Source organism: Adiantum capillus-veneris, chromosome 1 (genome assembly GCF_014529385.1).
Source record: "Adiantum capillus-veneris isolate H3 chromosome 1, ASM1452938v2, whole genome shotgun sequence".
Lineage (NCBI taxonomy): Eukaryota > Viridiplantae > Streptophyta > Polypodiopsida > Polypodiales > Pteridaceae > Adiantum > Adiantum capillus-veneris.
In genome coordinates, this window is record NC_140931.1 from 69,938,142 (window position 1) to 69,950,088 (window position 11,947).

The following is an 11,947-nucleotide window of genomic DNA, read 5'->3' on the forward strand; positions in this document are numbered from 1 at the left end:
CAAATGGTAGATTTGATGAAGAATCTCAGCCTAAACATGCTAGGTCAAGTGGGAAATAATCGAGGTCGAGGGAGGTTTGCAAATCAGCCAGGAGGTGAAGAAAGGCCTAGGAATGGTGTTGGACAAAGCAATGGTAGGTTTTGGAGGCAGACGCCCACATGTTATAATTGTGGAGAGTTGGGTCACATCAACCCGCAATGTGATAAGCCACCAAGGATGGGGGGAGACATGTATCCATTGCCAAGACAGGTGCTAACTAGGTCAAATGATTATGGCATCAAAATTAAGGGAGATGAAGGAACCAGTGGACTGACCCAGGAGGAAAAGGGAAAGACAAAAGTGCTAAGTGTAGTCACCTTGGAGAAGGCATCAAAGCTAGAGGATACATTAGTGATGCCTATTGGGAAGAGGACCACAGAGGAAAAGGAAGGAAGAAGTGCCCCAGGTCCTAGTAAGAAGAAAGGAAAGAGCCATGAAGACGAGGATGTCAAGGCCAAGAGGAAAAGGAGAGCTCGTCGAAAGTTTCATGTTTCAGATTTTCCACTAGGGGATGGGCAATTAAGCTATGACTTGAAGGAGGATCTGACGAGCAGGAAGGCATATGTTACTTTTGGGCAGCTTATAGACATGGTGCCTAAGCTAAAGCGACAGTGGAAGAAGATGGTTAACCCAATGGAGAAAGAGCCAGAGAGAGGTTCAGTAAAGGTGTTGGCAATGGATGAGCTACCAGACATTTGTCCAATAGTAGATGTGTGGCATAAAAGGAAAACTTTATGACAAGGTTATGTGGATGGCGGAGCCTAAATATGCGTCATAACACACTCATGCGTTGAGAAGATGGGTCTCACAGTGGTTGGGGTGTCAGGTTTTCGGATCAGATTGGCAAACCATCAAAAGGTAAAATGCTTGGGTGTTGTAAAGAGCTTAGAAAGGGAGGCATATGATGTAAAGGCAGTGGTTGATTTTCATGTGATGCCAGCAGGGTTGGGAGCATATCCTATTATACTGGGTAGACCATGGTTATGTGCAGTGGGAGCCGTTCAAGATTGGCGACATGGTACGATTAGCCTCTGTGGAAAGACAGGTACCAAGAAGCTTTATATTGTGGACAGAAGGAAATGATTAGAGGAGCTTTATGAAGATGAGGATGAGTCTAGTGATGAAGACTCTTCCACGGTGACAGATGAGGACAGTGATGGTACTACCAGCATTGATGAGGATGCTGAGGTTGCATCTCTTTTGATGGACAAAGGAATCCAGGAGTCTGGTGTAGTCGCATTTGCAAATGAGGTTAAAGATGAAAGTGAAGGGCCTTATGAAGTGATTGAAGGGCTGATGCAAACCAAGGTTGAGTTGTCAAAGAAGCAGGAATTGATGACACAAATGATGAGTGGAGACCTCTCAGCTATAGTGAAGGAGATATATTTTCACATGCAGGTTGATGCCAAAGTAATTGATGGTTTTCTTGATGCAAGGTTGATATATGGCATCTCTACAAGTTTTCTTTGGGAACCAGGGGGAACCTTGATTAAGCTTTTGATGCAGGGAATGCAAAGTGTTTTTGTTTGGGATCCAGGTGGAGTGAATATCTCTTTTTGCTGCTGCTGAGCATGAATGCTCTAGCAGCTAGGGGATGGGCAAATTATGTCAGGAGTTTTTTGGAGCAAGGGATTGCGCATATGTACATACACATGCATGGTGCATCGAATAAAGGATTGCCCATTTTCCAAAGCCAGGTGGTTACGTGGGGCCCACCTGTGTACAAGTAGGACAGGGTGTACATAGTGCATCGATTTTCACTATTACCAGTACCACTGTGTTTTTTCTACAATAACGAGGAGTTGATAGCGCGTAAAACTTCTCAAGGAAGCTATCCGCGGGGCCCACGACATGAGGTAAGCAGGTGCGTCAGATGGCATCGAGTGGCGTCAGGAGGCCGAAAGGTCTTATGAGGACCACTTTTTGGGGTCACTTCACGTGGTTGCGGGATGCATTATTTGGAAAAAACTGAGTGCCAGGTGTGCGGATGATGCAAAAAGGTGACAACTATGCAGTGCGAGGTCAGTTTTTGGCCTGTTCGGGGTCCGTTTGAGGTCATCTAAAAGGCCACGGGTGCCCAACTAACAAAGCTAAGTGTGGGAACTGAAAACACTCAGAGAAGACCAGAAAAAACGTGGAGAAGAGAGGAGGAACAGTCGCAAGTGTGTTTTTGCTGTTTTTGGAGCATTTTTTGGCCTTAAATTACTCATTCGAGGTCGGATTTGAGCACTGTGACATTGTAGGGTGGGGTTTTTGGGCGTTCCGGACGCAATGGTGCTGTCCATATTGCCAAATTCCTCACAGATTTTCTATTGTTTTTCTGTGTAATCTTCTCCGGTGAGTGAAGCCTCTGCTTAACTTTGTGGTTGTATCTGGTGTATTTCCTCAATACTGTGTAAACTATTTGCCCCATTGGTGTTGGGCTGAGCTTCATTGAGTCTAAAAAACATCAATTTGCCTCCTTTGAGCTGAATTGAGAGCGTATGTGTGAGTGTTGGGTGGGCAAGTGGGAAATCTCTCTCTCTTCTCACTCCGTCTGTGTGTTTCCTGTCTCGGCCAGGCTGGTTGTGTAAGCCGAGTGGTGCTCCATAATGTGTGTGTGTGTCATCCCAAGAGTGTGTGTCGGGTCATTATAGAGGCGTTGTGCGTGTTTCCATCCTGCCCACAACGTTAATAAAGAGAACATTAGTATTCTTAAGAAGATATTACTATTTGTGTTTTCGAGGATGAAAACTCTTCGTTAAGGGGGGAGTAATGTCAGAACAAGGGTCCTACGGGGCAAGGCCCAACCTAGGGGTTCCGGGACCTAGGCGAAGGGCCGGCTGGACCAGTGTGGACTGGGGATCTGCTTAGGGCAAGTGCTAGGAGCTAGCCTATATAAGGGGCGGTAGGGAGGAGGATCCCAGGTTCAGTTACCCTAGATCTTATTGGAAGCAACATTCTCAGTGTGGTCATCTTGACCACTGGAGAAAATATTTCCTAGAGATCAACACCATATTCTTGCTTGAAACCTTTGGCCACTAAATGAGCTTTGTAATTTTCAATATTCTTCTTTTAAAACCATTTACAAGGCAATGCTTTCCTACCTTTTGGCAATGGAACAAGTTCCCATGTTTTGTTCTTTGCAATACTCAACATCTCCCTCTTCATAGCATGTTCCCACTGACCCTTATCATTGGCTAGCATAACCTCTTTGTAACAAGAAGGCTCACCACTATCTGTCAGCAAAATAAAATGCAAACTTGGAACAAAACGTTCTTCCGGATGTGAGACTCTTTGAGATCTCCAGGGATGATGAGAACTCATAATAGCCTCTATAGTAAGTTGCTCGGGAGCTGTCTGGACAAGAGGTGATACATCAAAAAATATCAATTTCCGGAATTCAACCTCTTTCGCTGGCTACCTATGAATCTTAGTCTTATTAAAGACAACATCACTGCTACAGATCACTAATTGACTTTTCGGATCCCATAAATGATAGCCAAATTGACCATCTACACAATATCCAATGAAGATGCATTTCCTAGACTTAGGATCTAGCTTAGCACACAACTCCTTTGGTACATGTGTATAAGCTTCAAAACCAAACGTGCGGAGTTTTTCATAAGACAATTTATATCCTGACCATGACTCCAAAGGTACACAAAACTGTAATGAAGAATGTGGTGATCTATTGATCAAGTACATGGTTGTGTATTATGCTTCAACCCGAAACACTTGCAGTAAATTAGCCTGTGATAGCATATACATAATCCGCTCTTGGATGGTCCTATTCATTCGTTGTGCAACACCATTTTGTGTAGGGGTATAAGGAGCTGTAAACTCACGCTTAATTCCCCTACTTGAACAGAAGTTTGTAAACTCTTTGGAGACATATTCTCCACCATTGTCTGAGCGCAAAGCTTTCAACTTATGTTCAGACTCAGTTTCGACACTAGACAAGAACTTCCTAAAGCAAGAAAATGTCTCATCTTTAGACTTCATGGCATAAATCCAAACATGTCGTGTTGCATCCTAAATGAATGTAACATGATAGGATAGACGACCATGGGATTTAGAAGGCATAGGCCCACATAAATCACTATGCACAAGCTCTAAGGGTTTTCGTTATTTTCCAAAAGAATGTGTATGGTGTATCCGTGTTTTCTTTCCATATTGAGAGTACTCACAAAAGGGAAATTTTGAAAATGACAAAGATGGTAAGTAGCCCAAACAAGAGAATGTCTCCATTTCCTTCTTTGACATATATCCTAATCGGCTATGCCACAAAGCAACGGTTGGCAGGTCGATTACAGAAAGAACACTGTTCTTCTTAGATACATAAAGAGGCCAGATAAAGTGAACCATCTTTTGAACCATGGGCTATAATAAGATGACCCTTCGCAATACGCCATGACTGCTGATGAGAGTGACTTTGTAGCCCAAGTCATCAAGACGTCCAACCGAAAGTAGATTGCGTGTCAAGGTTAGAACATGACGTACATTATGGATAATAAACTTCACCTCATTTTCCATAAGCATGGCAATATCACCTACGCCAACAATGTCACAAGAGTAACTGTCACCAAGTACAACAGAGCTAATGGTTTCCTCGTATGTAGTAAACCAATGCCTATGATGTGTGACATGCAGCGAAGAACCCGAATCAAGGATCCATGTATGGGATACTTCACCACTAACAAGGATTTCAACAGAAATAGAACTCTGCAAAGATAGAGTTTCCTGTGCATCATAAAAGACATCATTATTTTCAGTCACAATATTAATGTCTTGTGCATCATTGTCATCCTGCACTATGTTCAATTCTTCGATCTAAATCAAACTCTTTGGTTTCTCCTTTTTATCATCATGATCTTTGCCTTTACCTTTGCCCTTCTCTTTGTCATGATTCCAAGCATAACAATCCTTCTTTATGTGACCAAAGTTGTCACAATAATGGCATTGAACATTGCGGTGACCATGAGACTTTGATCTACCCTTTGATGCATCTCTTTTTTCCTCTTTCTTGGACTCATGTTGTGAATAACAGCCCTTTTGTTTCTTATCATCCCTTTGCATGTAATGAGCTTCACCATGATGCAAGCTAGTCATGGTCTTTTCTCGCATCTCCTCTGACAAAAGTGCACTAGTAACATCATCGTACTTTAGCGTACCATTAGGTGCAGAGTTACTAGCAGCTATGCAAAATATATCCTAAGAGGGTGGCAACAAACAAACTAAAAAGATTGCTTTCATCTCATCATCAATGGTCATGCGATGTGCATGAATGTGGGCAAAAAGAGAATCCAAAACATTGATATGGTTGGCAATGCTAGCTGACTCCTTCGTACAAAGGTTGAAAATTTTTCGGATCAAGAAAACCTTATTGCTAGCCGTATCATTTTCGTAAGTGTCGTATAATTTCTACCATAAAGCATGAGTAGTCTTGCATTCTAACACTGAAAAGTACACCGACTCACCAAGGTGCAGTCTAATCGTAGACCTGCATAGCTCATCAAGCTCCTCCCACTAAAACTGAGTCATGTGCATATCTCGAGTTCTAGACACATAGGCAATAGGAAAATTTTACTTCTTTTGGACAAGCACATCATGCATTTGGTTCTTCCAAAGCTGAAAATTAGAGCCATCAAACTACTTTATGTCATAAATGTCACGGATTTTTCTAGTAGTCATGGTGACAATAGTACCAAAAATTCTGGGAAAATTTTTACAGAGTCTCGTTTGTATTTGGGACTATGTCAACCAAAGTACGAGACAAAATGACCAAGTATGTCATTCACAAAGCATAAAAAAGGGATATGTCTCTTAAAAGCACACTGTATAGAGACCAACTGAGGTGCATAAACTGTCAAACTGACCATCGACCACTAACTCTGTGTCAAAAGCACCTATACCACTCTATACATGTCCTATAGTGAGTCCTCATAAAGGATGCTCCAACTACCTGTATCACCAAAGGTATCTCCACATTTGAGAATACCCAGCTCTTATACGAGATACTAGATAAACGGGAATTTACAATACGTGACAATTTAGAGAAATGTCGAAAATGTGTAACTCCAATATTTTTTTCTTCTTTGTATTCATCCTCAATGTGCATGCATATGTCTTCGGTCTTTAGCAACTTCTGTTAACTGACGTTGACTCAGTTAACATTCCCCCCTTCCGATTTTAATGCCCATCCTCGGGCACTATTGAAAAGTGTCCGTGGAGGCTGTGAAAGGCTTTTGATTGGTTGTTGATGGGATCATTGTCTTCATTTGTCATTGAATTTTTTGTTAGGTTCAATTTGCTGCAGCATCTTGATTGGTCCGAATAGGTCTGTTGTGAGAGATGATGTTGCACTTGTCTGTTGTAATATCATAATGACGAGGCTATAATTTATTTATGAAAAGTATGTACAAGAGAAGTAGAATGATGAGCTTCTAAATTAGGGTCTAATACCTGGATGACCAAAGGGAAAGAACCCAGTGGGAAAAAGGTGCCTTTGGGATACATACATTATTGGAGTACTTATTAGCATGAGAAATATTAATGAAGTACTCAAGGGACTATTTGCTGATAGATATGGAATTAAAAAGGTATGAGAGGATAGCATGATGGAATATTGGTTTTCCTAATGTAGTCCACTCAAGGTGCATCGGTGGAAGAGAAACAGAGCGTCTAATGCATATGTACGATAACGGGACATCTTATTTCTGCATACACAAAATGCATGGGAAACAATATGTTGTGCAAGAAGGATTTTGAGGGGTTCTTCAAAAAGATGGTGTAGCTATTGATAGCCGTTTTTTGGCTTTCAATAATTGCCATAGACCTACCAAATAAGGTCAAGGGTATGTGGAATGCATGCATGCACCATGGGGAGCTCACTCTTGGAGGTATTCAAAAGAATCATCCAAAGAAGGACCTCACAAGGACCTTGTGCAGTGGAAAAAACAGTCGGTTTTGATGAATTTTTAAAGATCACATGCTCCCTGAATTTGGAAAGGTGATACAAACAAAAGTTGTAGCTCGTGAGCTGAACTTTCACCTCAAAGTTTTTCATATTTTTTTTAGCTACGAGCTATGAGCTATGATTTTATTGGTGGACCCTAGTTTGCCCATGCTATGCAGCCACACTCCCTCTTCCACTTTATCATTTCCTCTTTCACACACACTCCTCCCTCTCCTTCCCACTCCCAAACCTGCAACTCCCATGTCCTAATTCACCCTCTTCACCATTGTCACATCTATCACACCTCCATAGCCTTCATCCTCCATTTCTACACCCTATGTGTCCCCTTTTCTCTCTACATATATGTCCATATTACCATACTCTCTTCAACTTTGTAAAGAGCTTCAAAAAATCAGCAAAAATCCAAGGATAACCTCTGCAAATGAAGGCTTTTATCATGAATTGGAATAACATAGCTTCATCGACACGAGCTGCTTCGCCATGTTGACTGCTTCTTCTTCCGGTACTTAAATGGGTGAATGTCAACTTCTCCAAATCTTCAACCTCTCTTTACAAGCTCATCCCTTCACTAACTTTTCTCATCATATATCTCACCATTTGGTGAATGATTTTGTAAATATTTTTTAGTGATAATTACTAACTACTAACCACTAACCTTATTGTAAAATGCACCCTCTACTAGAGTAGGCACTCCCAAATTATTCACTCAATCCTCTCTCCTATCATCCTCAATAATTCTCTTCCCTTGAGCCCACATCCATGTGACTCAAAGGACAAGAGAGACCCACCCTCATTAAAAATAAAAAAATGCATAACCTTTTATTCCTTCAAATAAACTTGATTAGGCCTAATCCTAATCGGGGCTTCTAAAACCTATAAATAGAGCCCTCCTCTTCCTTGTAAATTATGACATGATCACACTACACCACACCATTCTCAACACATAACACACCACTCTTCAAGCCTAGTTGTGTAGAGTGTGTGCATTGTGGGTGCTCTATTCCATCACTACACATAGGTGCATGGAGAAGCTTGAAGTTAGTTGTGCCATCTAGAGGAGTGGAGTGATACTATACTCTTCACCACACTTGTAGCCTACTCTTGTGCATAAATAAGATTTATAGTTTTGGGTGCAATTGTATGCTGCAACTACGACTCTTCTCTCCAAATTGACTTGATAAGTTGGCTAATCAGGTGGTTGAAGGTATATTGTCCTTGAAGTTTGTTGTGCCATTTCATGCTTGGTGGTTTGAGGGCTTGTTGAATTGTTTGCCAAAACTTTCAATTGTAAGAGGGTGCTTGGTGAGAGGGCTCCCGTGACCCTAAGACAATTTGTGTATTGGAAACAAGGTCAAGTTTTTTGTTGTCTCTCTATTTCTCATCAAGTTTTGTGTGCATCTAGTCTTTAAGGCTAAGACTGAGTTGCTCAAGTTGATTTGTGCGCTTTACCTCTCTCTGGCGTGGTGAATGTTTGTGTTTGGTGTGTGTGGCTATCTTGCATTCCCCTCTCTTTGTGCGTTTGAGTACAAGGAGATATCACGTGCGTCCTAGTTCGCATCTACAACTAGGTGGTGCCCCTTTTCTAGTTTGGTTTCTGGGTGTGGGTTGTTGTTGTCTCTGATTGTGCTTGCCCCAGCCCCATTTGAGCAGCACGGGAGCCTCGAAGGGTGTTTAGAGGCCGCTCTTCTTGTTGCCCGCCCCGGAACGCCTTCACTATAAAGCATATGACATGGCTTTGGAAACTGGCACCCCTTAAGAATGGTTTTCGTTGACGAGGATATGTGCTCTCATCTTGTTGTGCACTGTTCGTGAGTGTTGGACTCTATGACACTCCACCAATTTTAAGTTGATAGACTTTGACTCTTATGCTCATCTCATCCAGCATGAGCGACATGAATTAGTTATGCTCAACTAGTAGGATAGAGTTTAATATGACTTGAAGCTTTGGGACTAATGCTTTGCTAATTTTATGGCTCAGCAGCCCGCCGACTGTGACTATGCCAAAGAGTGTTTTTTGCACCTTGGCGACTTGACTTTTTACATTCTTGTGCTTACTACAAACATTTCTTCAGGTAAAAGAAAGCTTGAATCCTGAAAAAGAGGATTACTGAAGGACCAAGTTGGCATTCAAGGTTTCTTTTGCCATATCTATTTTAGCCTCTTCAATTCTGCATTATCATTGGTTGGGTTGTCCTTCTTTGAGAGTGAAAACTCCATTATTTATTTGATTCTCCAATTGGGCATGGTCATAGGAGTCTTTGATGTTGTTGTAGGCCTCTGTTGATTGTTGACAGTAAGTGTTGCACCATCCTTCAAAGGGCTTCATCCAGATTAGCCAAGAGTCTAACATTCAATCCCTACTCAAGAAGTTCAACATGTTTGCATTCAAAGGAGTGGAGACTCCTGCCCCATCTTCACTCAAGCTCAAGCAATGGAAGTCACTTTCAGCCTCAACTTCTAATATGGAGTCCTTTCTAGATCCAAACAACCTCGCCGGAGCATGTTACCTAGTAGCTTGTACTAGGTCTGACAAATATTATTTTACTCTGCAAATCCTTTACCTCGCTCTATGAAGCCTCGTGGGCTAGTCCACATCCAACACCTGAAGCATCCCATGTGCTATCTGCAGCATATAAGTTAATAATTGAGTTGCAAATCACTATAATGGATGTGTACCTTTGTCAACGTCCTTCCTTGTTCGGTACTCTGATGCACATGAAGGTTAGAACCATGAAACTCTATATCAAGGAATCAACACAGCATTCCAAATTGTTATTATAAGACTAGATATTTAGTTTGCAGTCTCACAAGTGAGCAAAATTTATGCATGGCTCGGGTTCTAAGCATTGGCAAGTAGCTAAGAGGATCTTTCTCCACTTGAGAGGCACTATACATCTTGGATTGTTTTATCCTTGTATATGGTATTGATGTGTGTGAACAAGCTTAGGACCACTGGGGCATCCCCCCCCCCACTAAAAGTCTTTTCTCCCTCATGCTTTGTATATACACCCAACACTCAAGGGATAACTCATCTTGTATTCACACTCTTAGTAATATATCCTATGTTGTGTGACTTGAGTTTCTTCTCCATCTCCAAGAAGTAGTGTGTGTGTGTGTGCATTCTTGCAACCTTGACTTTAATAATTATGACTAGGAAATTAATGTCGAGACTAGTGCTCTGCAACCAAAGAAGAGAATCGACTAGCTTACTATACTTTGTAGCATTAGCTATATATGGGAGTTCACATAGGAACAACTTATGGTTGGGATCCATTGAAGTAGATACCGGCCTCCACTCAATCATACCAAAAGCATCTAGCAATTCTTAGGCATAGTGTTTCCTATGACCTAGACAAAATCAAATATCAAAATCGGATTATAACGGCTAAACCTCACTTGGGCCCATATCTAATTTCAACTAGGGAAATAGTATGCCATCAAGAGTAAGCACAAAAAATCAATCATATGGGATCAGATTTGTGCCTTGATAATTATAAACTCATTTTGGTTCTTAGGAAATTTTAATTTTGGTGACAACCTGATCACAAGAATAATGAAAATCAAAGACTACGCCCCCGCCCCCTTCCATGGTGTGGCTTTGTGCAGAAGTGCAATAATAAAAAATGCAATAAACCATAAGTGATATATGATACCATGATATGATGGAAATGAAATTATCACCACGTATTGTGTTTCTTAAAGGTTAATCACACACCAATGATGTGGCGCTATAGTATAGTGCCAATAAAAAGGCCTTTGAGAAGGATAGGGAATCAAGGAAACCTCAAGGTGGACAAGAATAGGCTATATTAAGACCATTAGGACATTGTTATAAATGGGGTGGAGTACTTCCGCTTTCCTGACAACCCTTGAAATTGTATAGGTGTGGTAAAAAGCACATGTTTCCCTTTCACGCAATGAATCTTCAGACAATAAAAGGAAAGGCCACTGTAAATATTGTGGAGGTATTATAGCTCCAATTATATCAAGAATAAAAACTTGTTTTGTTGCTTTCAAACCACTACAAGAAAATAATTTTAAGTGCATTCCTAGGCGGTCTTCATCGAAAAATAATGTCTAGATCGTTAGGAAATTGTGGAGATCGCTAGGAGATGCATTCTTAGTGGCTCCCATTACCATTTCACTCCAAATTTACTGACTTCGTACTTCTTAGGTCACAATACGTACCATCACATGACATCTATCATGGGTTGTGGCATCATGGAATCACTCTGATCCTCTATCACAAACCTCGTATGAGCCATTCTATGCCTCTCAATAATGTCCTGCTAGATATAGCCATGGTAATTATATCGGTGATATAATCTGTGAGAGGGATAATGGCATGAAGGATCAGCAAGAAATGGTGCCTCCTCGATTGAGACTCAACTCAAGGAAAAATATAGCATAATGATGTCTTGCAAGTTCCCATCGGTATATGTAGGATATAGACCTAGTACATGTCTTGAGTCTCAACGATTATTTGTGTAGATCCTAATCATTCTCTACCTAAGTCTCCCTAATGGCCAGATGATGAGATTACTTGAGAGCCCATCTAGTATGCGAATGCTTTCGAAGCTCTCATAAGCCTTTTATGTAAAGATCATGCTCTTGTAAGTGCCTCAACCACTTGTATAGCTCCAAATCCTACTCTAGTGACCTCTAGTGACACTACATTGTTACTTTAGCTCATCTTACATACCACAATTACTAGCACTCTCTCCATGGCTCTTGATTTATTATACATTCAACCATATGGATAATGATTGTTCAAAACTAGGTCCCTAAATCTAAATTAGGTCCTTAAAAATTTGTAGTTAATTCCCATCCTACTCTCACGACCTCATATGGAACTTTTCTCTTTTGATGCACCAAAGGGCCCTCGGGGGGAGGTGCTTATCCCTTCCAGATATTAACCATGAAACATAGTCGAGAAAGGACCGCGTACCA